Source organism: Scyliorhinus canicula, chromosome 7 (assembly GCF_902713615.1).
Source record: "Scyliorhinus canicula chromosome 7, sScyCan1.1, whole genome shotgun sequence".
Lineage (NCBI taxonomy): Eukaryota > Metazoa > Chordata > Chondrichthyes > Carcharhiniformes > Scyliorhinidae > Scyliorhinus > Scyliorhinus canicula.
Window position 1 is genome coordinate 102698804 of NC_052152.1, and position 13306 is coordinate 102712109.

Here is a 13306-nt window from a genome sequence, read left to right on the forward strand (position 1 = left end):
GAGAGTCTTACAGTGTGCAGAGGTGCTGCTGTATTTTAAACTGAGGCGCCGCCAGCACCCTCAGGTGGCTGTTACAGTTGTTCTCACAGAGCAGAAGGGGAGAGTGCGGTTATCATCTGATCAGTCGGCGTGAAGCGATTTCCCAGCACAAAGTTTAAACAAAGAATGCGAGCAGCTGGTAGATCCCTGTGTGGAGGTGTGGAGGGGAGGGGGTTTTTTTGTGGCTGCAGACTTCTCGGTGTACTGTGGATAATGGGATTCTGAAGATGAAGCAGGTAACGATCATTCTAATAAACTGTGGCATAACTCTCTGGCCAGTTTGAGAGCTTTGCCATTTGATTTGGCCTTGCCACCGAAGCGGAGTACTGAACATAGCTGATCACGGCTAGTGTGAATAAGAGTTCTCCTGCTGTCAAAGAAAAATCATCTGGCCATTAACTCATTGCTGTTTGTGAAAAGCTAATGGGCAAGACATGCTTGCCAGCTTTCACACATTGCAATCGTGACCATCCTTCCTAATGACTGCATTCACTCTGAAACACTTTGAACCATGCTGAAAGGCCCCTATATCAATGAGTTTATTCACCTCTTTTAATGATGGAATCAGGATCCCAAGTGTAACCTGAACCAATATCTGTCTTCCCCCCCCCCCCCCCCCCCCCCCCCCCATTTGTGAGTGTGGTTGTTAACGATTGTGAACTGGTGATCACATTAACTTTGAGACAGCCCGTGACAGTTTGAACATCCCTCCCGGGACGGCGAGGGCTGTGATTTAGTTCCATCTTCATGGTTCAACCACCTGCTAATGCTTTTTACTTGCTGAATTCAGTCAAGGGAGTTGGAGGCGGGAAAAAGAAAAGAAAGAAAAGGCCGGTGTTATGGTTCCCGACAGGCCCCGAGACATTTCAGTCCACATCCCATCAATTGATCCACAACCGCAGAGACTTTCAAAGTCTTGCCACAGGCCAGTCTGGTTTTGCGTTCGTTTTACAGATGATTTGAAACACAGTTCAGCTATAAAGTCAGGGATGCAACAATTTAGCATGCCCCCTCCCCTTTTGCGAGCTGTTGCCTTTGATCTGGGTTGCCCTTTATCTTGAAATACCTAGAAAACCTTCCCTAATCCCAGTGTAGACATGTTAGCCTCCTCCCCCTGCGCCTGATTGGCGAGGCTCACTCACACACTCCCCCAGCTCGTTGCAGCTGATCAGAGCTTGGCTTACATTAAGGAAGGAAGCAGCCAGATATGTCCCCTTCTTGCTAACTTATTCTCACAGAGCGGAAGGGGAGAGTGCGGTTATCATTTGGTCAGTTAGCATGGAGCGATTTCCCAGCACAAAGTTTAAACAAAGAATGTGAGGAGCTGATAGATCCCTGTGTGTGTGTCTGTGTGGAGGAGGAGGGGGGGAAGTGAATGGATTTAACCCTCCCCCTTGTGCCAAATTGTCTTTATTGTGGCTGCAGACTTCTCGGTGTACTGTGGATAATGGGATTCTGAAGATGAAGCAGGTAACGATCATTCTAATAAACTGTGGCATAACTCTCTGGCCTGTTTGAGAGCTTTGCCATTTGATTTTGCCTTGCCACTTTGGCGGAGTACTGAATGAATATTGCTGCTAACTGCAGAGAGTGAATGGGATCACTAGCCTCAGCCTCTGTCAGTTAATTAGTGGGCAGCCAGTAGGAAGTCTGGCAAGTTTTGTGTGTGTGTGTGCTGTTTGGGCCCTTTGATCACTTGTGTGGCAAATGGACGTGCGGTGTCTCCATGGCAACCCATGCTTGTAGGTTGGTGGGAACAGAAAAGATCCTTCAGCATGGACAAAGAGCAGTTTGTTGGTATACTTGATTTTTAAACAGCGGCGCAGAGCTGTGCCGTAGGTGAATCACTTTACAGGACTTTAAGTGGAGGTGTGAGTTTTGCAAGGTCCAACTTTGTTGGGACTTTTATGTCAGTCGCTGGGGTGGCGGATGATTTGTAGCATTGGCTTCTCATTTCAAATCTATAAACCCGAAATCTCTATCCAGCCACAGCCAGACAGTGAAGAGTTAACCACAGTCCAACTCTGCCAATACTGTGCTCAGAAATTCTTGTATCCTTGTTTAAGAAGACAGCCAGTGCCTGCAATCCAACCTTGTCGTACTGATTAAGATTACTTAAATTACTTGAGACCACGTTGGCTACATTCTGTGACAATTTAATGACACTTATTCTGATGGCATTGATTCATCGCTAGACAATCTCCTTTAGACTAGATCTAACATGAGTGCGATTTGCAATCATTAGATTCAGCAGACCTCACCCGCCTTGGAAAGATAATTATCATCTATTTTAGTGTCTACAGTCACAGATGGGTGTTTAATCCAGTCCACTGTGGTTTACATTAGCCAACATGAAATGATAATAACTTTGGTGAATTAATGTGTTTGGATTTGACTTTTTAAATTAAGGGGAGCTAGATACATTGAAACCCCAGCCCCTTTCATCCATTGTTTTCAAACTAGTCTTATTCCAATTTGGGCCGTTTTGTTTGATTTCTCGGTGACTGTGCAAAGTCTTTGCAAATGGTTCAGGCTCTGGCACTCCCGGCACTTGTATGTGATTCTCTTGGTGACCTGCAGAGGTCAGGCAGTGGATAAAACGCAGCATTGTGTGAGCAATCTCCCCTTCGATCCGCATCCCCCCCCCCCCCCCCCCCCCCCTCTCTCACACACACACATGTAAACTATTTGGAACTTATCTCTTGTTTGAGTTTATGGTAAAGAGCAAGGAGGGAAAAAGGAACATATCAGAAGAATTTACTTTGTTTCCAATGACTTGCGATTGAGAGAACATAAAGTTCACTTCAAATAAAATGAGAATATACTCTGAGACATCCTCACCAATAGAGAGTCTTCTTTGCTGCCCATTCTTGCTGAGAGGGTGAGGATTATTTCTGAATCGATTCTTTGTTCAACTAATATCCCTCACTGAATCCCAAAACTATATTGGTGGGGCTAAAGTCAGCTGTATGGCTCAACTGACTGCACTGTCACATCAAAGTCAGCACACTGCAGGCTCCAGACTGACCACAGAAGTTTAAACACATAATCCAGGTTGGCACTGAGGGCTGCTACACTGTCCGAGACGTCATTCTTCGGTTGAGACATTAACCCAAGGTTGCTTCTGCCCTCTCCAGTGGATGTAGATATCCCACATCACAATTTAAAGAGCAGGGGTTTCTCCAAGTATCCTATTAGGGCAGCACGGCAGCACAGTTGCTTCACAGCTCCAGGGTCCCAGGTTCGATTCCCGTCTTAAGTCACTGTCTGTGCAGAATCTGCACGTTCTCCACGGGTGATATTCTGCCCCCCGCCGGTGGGAGAATAGCTGGGGTGCCGTGCAAATCACACCACGCCGCCCCGACACCCGCACGCAATTCTGCCACCCCCTCAAAACCAACGCCACGCGAATCGCCACAAATGGAGAGCGGCGATTCTCCGGCCTGGATGGGCTGAGCGGCCGCGCGTAAACGGCTGAGTCCCGCCGGCACCGTCCACACCTGGTCGCTGCCGGCGGCTACTCGTCGCGAAGGCTTGGGGCAGGGAGACTTGTTGGGGGGATGGGGGCTCTGTTCCCGGGGGGGACCTCCAATGGTGTCTGGCCCACGATCGGGCTCACCGATCGGTGGGCCGGCCTCTCTTTCTTTCCCCCCCCCCCCAAAACTGGGCCTACTTCCTTCTGCAGCCGGCCCCAGAACCCCAGCACCATGTTAGTGAGGGGCCAGAGCGCTCTGCAAGGTAACCGCGCATGCACTAGTTGGCGCCGGCCCAACTGCGCATGCGCGGGACACAAGGCGCCGCGGCGGGTCTCTGACGCCACGCCCAGACCCCGCCCCCGTAAACCGCACAATGCCCCGACTAGCCCCATGGAGGGGGGAAGAATAGGGCTCTGGGAACGGGCGCCAACGCCGCAGTAAAACACTCCGGTTTTTACTCTGGTGTCGACACTTAGACTCCCGTTGGGAGAATCACAGCCCTCGTGTCTACGTGGGTTTCCTCCGGGTGCTCCAGATACCTCCCACAGTCCAAAGATGTGCAGGTTAGGTGGATTGGCCATGATAAATTGCCCTTGGTGTCCAAAAAAGATGAGGTGGGATTATGGAGTTAGGGTGGAGGCGTGGGCTTGAGTAGGGTGCTCTTTCCAAGAGCCTGTGCAGACTCGGAGGGCCAAGTGGCCTCTTTCTGCACTGTAAATTCTATGATTCTGTCCAATATTTATCCCTCCACATTAATTGCAGGGGCAGCACAGTGGCACAGTGGTTAGCAATGCTGCCTCACGGCGCTGAGGACCTGTGTTCGATCCCGGCTCTGGGTCACTGTCCGTGTGAAGTTTGCACATTCTCCCCGTGTTTGCGTGTTTCGCCCCCACAACCCAAAGATGTTCGGGGAGGTGGATTGACAACGTTATATTGCACCTTAATTGGAGAAAATGAATTGGGTACTCCTAAATTTATTTTAAAAAACTTAATTGCTGAGCAAAAACATACTTTGTTTGTAAATATCTGAAAGAACATTACAAGCGTTTCAAAGAGGCCATCGCACAAAGTGCAGTAATATTCAGATTCTCTACATACATCATGTTACACTCTGAGGCGCTTCAATATAGTTTACAGACATTTCAAAATGGTCGTTATGCAAGATGTTTTAAGTTGTCTACATAGATCAAGTTGCAATCTGAGATGCTTCAATACAATTGTGATCCATGTAATATTCACTGTATACATTCAATGTGAGTCATACAACCTGAATAAGTTCAACACAATTCACCTCCCCTAAGATCACTGTGGCTGAAAGGTCTTAGACAGGAACCTACCCCCATTGAGCCTCTGTGGTGGCTGCCCCATGTTTTAGTGCATCCTTCAGCACAAATCTGCTCCTTATCGAATTGCTGATTGTGGGCACTTGGTACAAATTGACGGCCTCTTTTTCCTATATAACCGAGATTACACTTTGAGAAATACTTTGATATTTGCAAAGTGTTTTGGAATGTGAAAGGTGTAAATGTGATAAATGTAAGTTCTTTATATATTCACTTAGCTATTCTCAGCTAAACAGCTTTGTTTGTTGTTCCTCTCTCAGAGGGAGAGGTATCAATGCAAAAATAAGCCTCCACTGAACCTGTGTGGAATCATAACAAACCTGGTGTATTCTGATAACCAGTGCTTTTAGCTGGGGTCAGGGAGAGAAGGGCAGGCACAATGTTTACTGAAATACACAGGACAAGTAAAAGTGATTGATTTCTAACTCTGACAAGCCAAGAAAGGAACTGGCCCGGGCTGCAGGTTACTTTGATATGGTACTCAATTTCATTCTGTGCCACCAACTCCACAGTGTTTCTGGGTATTATTGCCCACTTTACTAACTGCCCACACTGCTTCCATTTCTACACCCACAGCCAGCTACTTTCCTTGTTTGCGCGTTCCTCTATTGCCAATAATAGGTTTTGTCTCCAATGAAATGCTCTTTCAGTCCGAACCCCTTGCTCAAGAAAAATAATTTACTTGCGGAGCGATGAACAGCTTACAAAAACTTTGCCCTCGGGTTTTTTTTATTTTCACGTTTGGAGTGTGGATTTCCTGCATGGTTTCATTCATAGGCACACAGTGGGAAAAGAATCAAATCTGACACATTCTCAATGCTCCAGCCTGCTCACGGCTTTGACACAAGTCAGCAACTGTCCTGGCTTTCCCTCCTTTTGAGTGGAGGCTATGGGGTATTCAGTGCAGGCTTAGCAGGACAATGGCGACAAACAGAGATGGCCAACTAGGAACATTGTAAAGAAATAAGCGCACAGCCTGTGCAGGCTTTAATCCATCTTTTGGATGAGATGTTGAACCAGAGCACCTCCTGCTCCCTCAAGCGGGTGTAAAATATCCCTTGGCACTATTTTAAGGAAGAACAAGGAAGATATCCTCAGTGCCCAGGCCACTGATTTTTCCTCAATCAAAAGCACGAACGACTAATTATCTGGTCATTATTACATTTCTGTGCACAAATGGGCTGCCACTTCTACTTTAGAGCAGTGACTCCCCTTCAAAAGTGCTTCATTGACTATAAAGCACTTGGGGTGTGCTGAAGTTGGGAAATATGTTTTATAAATGGAAGTCTTTTTAAAAAAAATTTATTTTACACGCATATCGTCACAGACCCCCAACTTCTCCTAACTCTCATTAATTTCCTTCTGAAACCGGGCTCCCTTTTCAGACAAACTGTACTTGATTGATTTTGAGCTTTTTGTTTTACTCAGTCACATTGGAGTTAAAATGGAATAATTTTCCAATGTGGTCTTTATGCTTCTCGTGTAATCTAATTTTATTTCCCTCACATGAACAATCCCACAGAAAATCTATAGCTGGAAACTCAGGATGTATTGGAAAGCACCAGTTATTGTTTTTGGATGTTTGCCTGGATAAAATCATGTCCCTCACCCTATCAGTTAAAGCAGCTTTGCCTTTTCCAGGCACTTCCCTCTTTTTTTTTGGAAAGTGGATGGCTGGCTCTCCATAAACAATGTGGATTTGTTCATTGGGATGGGTCTGAAAACTGACACCTCTTGTTTTCCAAGTCACCAGGACTGCAGAGTGGAAGATTCATAGCCGCCTGATGTGACTATCTTGCTGTTTGCAGCTGGAGCTGGCAGGCAGTGCCTGGATTCAGACAAGTCACTTCATACCATTTGATGTGCAAATTAAAATGCAACAACCCTAACTTTCATCTCTGGGGACCTCAGCTGTTTTCACTTAAAGTCTTTTACGACCCCACCCTGGGCTAGTGTGCGGTCAATTCCAGCCCCACTTGACCTGGAGTCAGAGCACAAGTGAATTAACCAGTAATTCTCAGAAAAATATCCAAAGTCTTTGACCCTTGGCTGCTCAGTAATTACAGTCACCAGGTTTGTAAATGTAAACACAATTATCTTTTAATAATAACAATACTGTAATGAAGTATGCAACAAATGCAACTGGTTAACTATTATCTAATTACTAATTCCCCACTTTAAGTTGCTCCCCACCCTCTATATACACACACACACACACACACACAAGACAGACAAACACAGAGGGGAAGAGGGGGGTGTAAAAAAAAAGTTAAAAAGAAAATAAGTCTTTGTTTCAGAAGGTTGTCTTTAAGCATCTTACTCCTCTTCCAACTGTACTTTCAGTGCAAGGCTTTACTGTAGATTCAGTCAGGCCTCTGTAGTTTCAGAAATACAGCACTCATAGCCTTTCTGGAGAGGGAGCGAGGGTCCTGGTTTTTGTTTGCAGCCTGTAATAGTTTTCCTGTAGATTCGTTCATTCAGGTTCTCGGCAGTTCCAGAAATACAGTTTACTCAGCCTTTCTGGAGAAAACCCGGAAGAGAGCGGGAGAGAGAGTCCTTGTCCCTGTACTTCCAGGAGTCAACCTAAGCTCCTTGGGACTCTGAAATCATTCCACTGGGACACTGTCCAATCACCACCCGCTCCCAGGCACAACATGGCCTTTTGGGCCAAATTATTGGCCCCCAGCCAATCAATCAAACCGAGTCACACCCACCCCATCTCTCTCTCTCTCTCTCTGGTGCCAAAAAGTCTGAAGCTCCTGATCAAACTAGCAGAGACTACCTGAGTGTTCTCCCTGTAACTTCTAAAGTCCTCTTCTCTTTGCTTTTTGAATGAAAGATATGTGCCGATTAATCACCCATGGATCAAAAATGAGAATGGTAAAATAAAAGAAAGGATACTAAGGGAATTAACAGGAAGGACCTTAACAAGTTACAGGTTCCTTGTATTTTAAGGAAAATGTTTGAAAAGTGCTCCAGTCCAGTGATTTGATCACAACACCCAGCTGACATGGACTGCAGCACCAACATTCATCTCTCAGCCTAGTGAACGTATATAGATTATCAGGTGCTGTGCACGTTCTGGTGAACGTAAAATATTCCATTTTGATAAAGAGCAGGACGATTCCTGTGATTTATTCCACAAAAATGTATTCGACATCCAACATGACAAAACCACATGATCTGGTTGTTATTGGATATGTGCAAATTGGTGTTGTGTTTTCTACAGATTCAAAGGTTTGCAATTGGTTGTCCAGCGTCCTGAGGTTCTGAAAGGCACTATATAAATGCCGATTCTTTCTTCGTACCCTTCAACTTTACAAGCATGTCTGTCATACAAAACAAGGATTAATTGAAAAAATTGGATTGCAGATACAGACACAACTATAATAATGAAAGTCTGTTATGATTAATAGCAAACAACTAAAACACAAACTAGATGCAAGGGTAATTCAATTCTATACTTGGTTTGTGATGCGGGGCAATGCCAACAGCGCGAGTTCAATTCCCATACTGGCTGAGGTTATCCATGAAGGTCCCTCCTTCTTAAACTTGCACATTACCTGAGGTGTGGTGGCCCTCAGGTTAAATCACCACCAGTCAGCTTTGTGTCAAAAGGGGAGAGCAGCCCCTGGGACTGTGACGACTTTCACTTAATATCATTCAATACGTTACAGTCTAGCTAGCTGTATGATCTATGGATGGATGTGTGTTCACGTCATGTAAAGGCTGTTCGATGTATTGCTTCACTGTCGAGCAACTTCAACAACCAAGCACCACAATCACGTTAAGCATTTCAAATGAATTCTCGATATGTGAGCATCACTGGCAAGGCCAAGCTTCAATACCCATCCCTACTTGCCCTGAAATGATGATGGTTGCCTCCTTCTTGAACACTAGTTGCCTTGCTAAACTCCCAAAAATATTCTCTCAACCTCTCTTCGTCCTTTTTGTGGTCGTGCCAATTTACACCCGAATTAGTGTGCGCACCCAAGGAAAGGGGGAAAGTTCCAGGCCCATGAGATTTCCATTCACCAGTTATCTCCATCTGCAGCGAACTTCCACCTTGGCAAAGGGACTCGGAACAATACAATCCATGTTGACAAGCCAAAGGCAGCAGTCTGGCTTCAAACTCGTGTCAAGCATAAACTCCTACCACCTGTACACACCTTGGTGATAGTGATCGTCATGAGGCTCATTGGCTGATGTATTCAAAGAAGAGGAGTGCTACCATCATCTCTCAAAAATGCTGGTCAATGTCTTGCCCCTTATAAATTGCCACCAGACTTAGTGCAACCTTGGTCATGAATAGATGGCAATATCAGTTAGAAATTAAGCCAAAAGGGGAGATTGCTGTGCCTTTCCAAAGTTTTTGAAATGGTCTCCGATACCCTGACTGTTGGTACACACGATAAATTACACTCCAAACACTCAAGATCTCCAAAAGTACCTTGTGTTTCAAAGTCTGAGGCCTTTTGGCAGCGTACTGGTCATCTGAAATGAATGTAATTGAATTTAGATGTTAATAAACTTTTTTATGCGTTCCATATGTTGCACTCCCAACCCATCGCAATATTAAGCAATAAATCTGTGGGGAATATTAAGATACGTTTCAGGAGACCTAATTGCCTCAGAGACAAAACAGCATTCGGCCAGAGGGCAGACTCTAGTTAAAATTAATTATTCAATTTCTAGGCTGGTGAAAGTCAGCTTTTATTAGATGTAAACGGGGACTGAGTATAAAGTATAATTTATAAGCTTGCTCACAACTCCGCCAAGTCTGTAAACTGACATTGGCACTTCTGGCTGGATGATCAGTTGACTCAGGGTTGAGTGCCATTAATTGTTCATACCTGACACAGTTGTCATGAAAGAACAAACGTGTCATGACTGACACCGTTGCCTAACTTGCTCCTCATGCCTCATTCATGCAGCTCATCCACTAACTGGATGAGAGGACCTGAGTGTGATCCTCAGACTTTTAGCTGTGCTTTTTTAAGATTGTTATCCTATGTGACTATGACAAAGGTAAATTATCTCTCCTCGGCCTTGATGATCATCTGAAGTCTTTGACATGGCTGACTCCAACCTCTCCCTGCACTGCCCTGCCACTGTTGTCTAGTGGAAGGACTGCACTCGCCCTGGTTCCCACATCCTATCTATTTCTTACAGTCAGAGAACTGCCATCAGTAGTTTGCTTCCCCATACACACACAGTTATCACTCAGCGAGTAGCAGGATCACATAGCCCTATTTCGAAGAGGAGCAGAAAAGTTGAAGCTGCCTCAATTTTAAAATTCTCATCCTCGTTTTCAAATTCGTCCGTGTCCTTTTCCCTCCCCATCTCTGTCGTTATCCCTAGATATTGGTGCGTTTCCCATTTTGTTGTTTTGGGGGGGGGGGGGGGGGGGGGGGGGATGGTAGGGAAGCTGATGGGTATTTAATCTCTTCCCAGTGCTCATCTGGGGGACGCACAACCAGTTGCTGTACTTAGTGGATGAAGTTTTTCTGAACATGTACATCACTCCCCCCAGTCCTCGGCAACACTAATTGTTGCCCCAACCCACTGCACGACAGTATCCATGTGAATCGGTGGCAGGTCAAATTAGCCACTTGATGAAAAGAAGCAGAGAATTACAGAGGATTCTTAACAACCTGGGAGTTCATCAGTTTGTAGTTCATTGTAGTTCATTAGTGCAGAATCTTTGTCAAAAACGAAAGTCAAAAAGGATGCTGAAAATGATCCTTAAAATGATCAAGACTGGACAACAATAGAGTTATTTTCATGGATTCACTAACTGAGATGTAAAATGTTATAATTAGCGTTGCAAAAGTGTCATCCTGCTTGCAATTAGAGCATGATACCTGTGGGATATTCAGTGCATCTCTCTTTAAATCAAATGTGAGCATCTGTAATGTTAGAAATCATGTAATCACCACGTCTCTTATAAATCACAATCCCTCATGGCTGGTCATTGCTCCTTCACGTTATCTTACAATTCTCTGTCAATTCTTCTCCCAATGACCTTCCCACCCCCTCCCCCAAACTGAATCCACTCCTCCACCTAGCTCCCCACTCTCACCCTCTCTCCAACCTCTGGCCAGAATATCAACTAGCTATGTAGGTACCTGGAGTCTAATTTGTCTCTTTGGAAACCGTACAGTGCAAGTTCTGCAGATTTTTAAAATTCAAAGCACAGACAATATTATTAATAAATAACCTAAATTGCTTGCACAGTTGGTGCACGTCAAATACGGTGCAACTGTGTGAACAACTACATGGTAATTATAAATAAAGTACTGAGGCAATAATGTACTTGATTGTGCTTCAATCTAATTACAAGGTCAGAGGAGTGAGCAGCTTTTTAAAAACTACACAGTAATAGCTTAATAATTACAAGGTGATTAATAAAAAATAATCACAACTTGATTTCAGTCAGAACTCTTGTTTGAGAGGAATCGTTTGGTGTTATGGGTGTCGATAAAGAAGGAATGATACTTTTACCTGTTTTTAGTTTAGTTGAGCCCGTGTTGAAGGGACAACCTGTGCCTCAGTAGATTGCGTCCCGGTCTCTGGCTAGCTGCTCCAGGTTCAAGTCCCGTCCCAGGATCTGTTCATGATATGGTTCAACGGGTTGAGAAGCAGCCTGTGAATATTTCCAACACTCCTCATTATTTTCAAAAGGGAAAACAGAGGTACGTGGAGATACAAAACAGTCACTCCGGAGTGTTAGTAACTTGCAATCAACTGTCCTGCCAAATGCCCACAAAATCTAAAGCAGTGGCAAGGCCTCCTCACAAACAAGAATGCAAGTTGTAGGAGATAGCTGCTATTCTCCTTCTATTCCATCTATGTGGCCAATTGTGGTCGGATGCTTGAGGTTTCACTTACTATGTACAATTTCCCCCAATGACCAGGCTCCCAACATTGGTCAGCAGACATATAAATCACCAGAAAACGCCATCACCCTTCACCAAATTAAAAGCCCAGAGACTCCTGGGGTTGAACTTTAAGCTGGAAGTTGGGTGCCTGCCAAACCCCGTTGACTACAGTATAAAAGTCGGAGGCTCACACTGCAGCCAATAAATGGCTCACGGCACGTTAATTGCCTTAATGCGGGGTGCCCAGATGTCTTGCCTTAGAAAGCTGCAGGTGAGTTGGAGGGCCAGCAGATCTGAACGTGTCAGACCTCAGAATTGTGCACACTGTCTGGTATCAGACCTGCACCCAACTTCCAGCTTAATGTTCAACCCCAGGAGTCTCTCGGCTTTTAATTTGGTGAAGGGTGATGGTGTGTTCTGGTGATTTATATGTCTGCTGAACAATGTCGGCACTGTCTAGTATCTCACCCCCCGAGTGTGAGCGCTGTCCAGTATCTGAACTCCCGAGTGTGAGCACTGTGCAGTATCTGAACTCCCGAGTGTGAGCACTGTCCAGTATCTGAACTCCCGGGTGTGAGCACTGTCCAGTATCTGAACTCCCGAGTGTGAGCACTGTCCAGTGTCTGCACTGTCCAGTATCTGAACTCCCGAGTGTGAGCACTGTCCAGTATCTGAACTCCCGGGTGTGAGCACTGTCCAGTATCTGAACTCCCGAGTGTGAGCACTGTCCAGTGTCTGCACTGTCCAGTATCTGAACTCCCGAGTGTGAGCACTGTGCAGTATCTGAACTCTCGAGTGTGAGCACTGTCCAGTGTCTGCACTGTCCAGTATCTGAACTCCCGAGTGTGAGCACTGTGCAGTATCTGAACTCTCGAGTGTGAACACTGTCTAGTGTCTGCACTGCCCAGTATCTAAACTCCCGAGTGTGAACACTGTCCAGTGTCTGCACTGTGCAGTATCTGAACTCCCGAGTGTGAGCACTGTGCAGTATCTAAACTCCCGAGTGTGAACACTGTCCAGCGTCTGCACTGTCCAGTATCTGAACTCCCGAGTGTGAACACTGTCCAGCGTCTGCACTGTCCAGTATCTGAACTCTCGAGTGTGAACACTGTCCAGTATCTGAACTCCCGAGTGTGAGCACAGTGCAGTATCTGAACTCCCGAGTGTGAGCACTGTCCAGTGTCTGCACTGTCCAGTATCTGAACTCTCGAGTGTGAGCACTGTCCAGTATCTAAACTCCTGAGTGTGAGCACTGTCCAGTGTCTGCACTGTCCAGTATCTGAACTCCCGAGTGTGAGCACTGCCCAGTATCCGAACTCCCGAGTGTGAACACTGTCCAGTATCTGAACTCCCGAGTGTGAACACTGTCCAGCATCTGAACTCCCGAGTGTGAACACTGCCTAGTATCTGAACTCCCGAGTGTGAACACTCTCCAGTATCTGAAGTCCTGAGTGTGAGCACGGTGCAGTATCTGAACTCCCGAGTGTGAGCACTGTGCAGTATCTGAACTCCCGCGTGTGAGCACTGTCCAGTATCTGAACTCCCGAGTGTGAACACTGTGCAGTAT

The 13306-nt window shown here is 45.7% G+C and overlaps 1 protein-coding gene across 1 annotated transcript in view; it reads left to right on the top strand.

Moving 5' to 3' along the window:
• The first annotated feature begins 1224 nt into the window (after positions 1-1224).
• Positions 1225-13306, top strand: part of mid1 (midline 1) — a 223485-nt gene continuing 211403 nt past the window's right edge. Inside the window, exon 1 of the mRNA XM_038802566.1 lies at positions 1225-1509. The gene's annotated coding sequence lies outside the window, so the exon portion shown is untranslated. The remainder of the gene's footprint in view (positions 1510-13306) is intronic.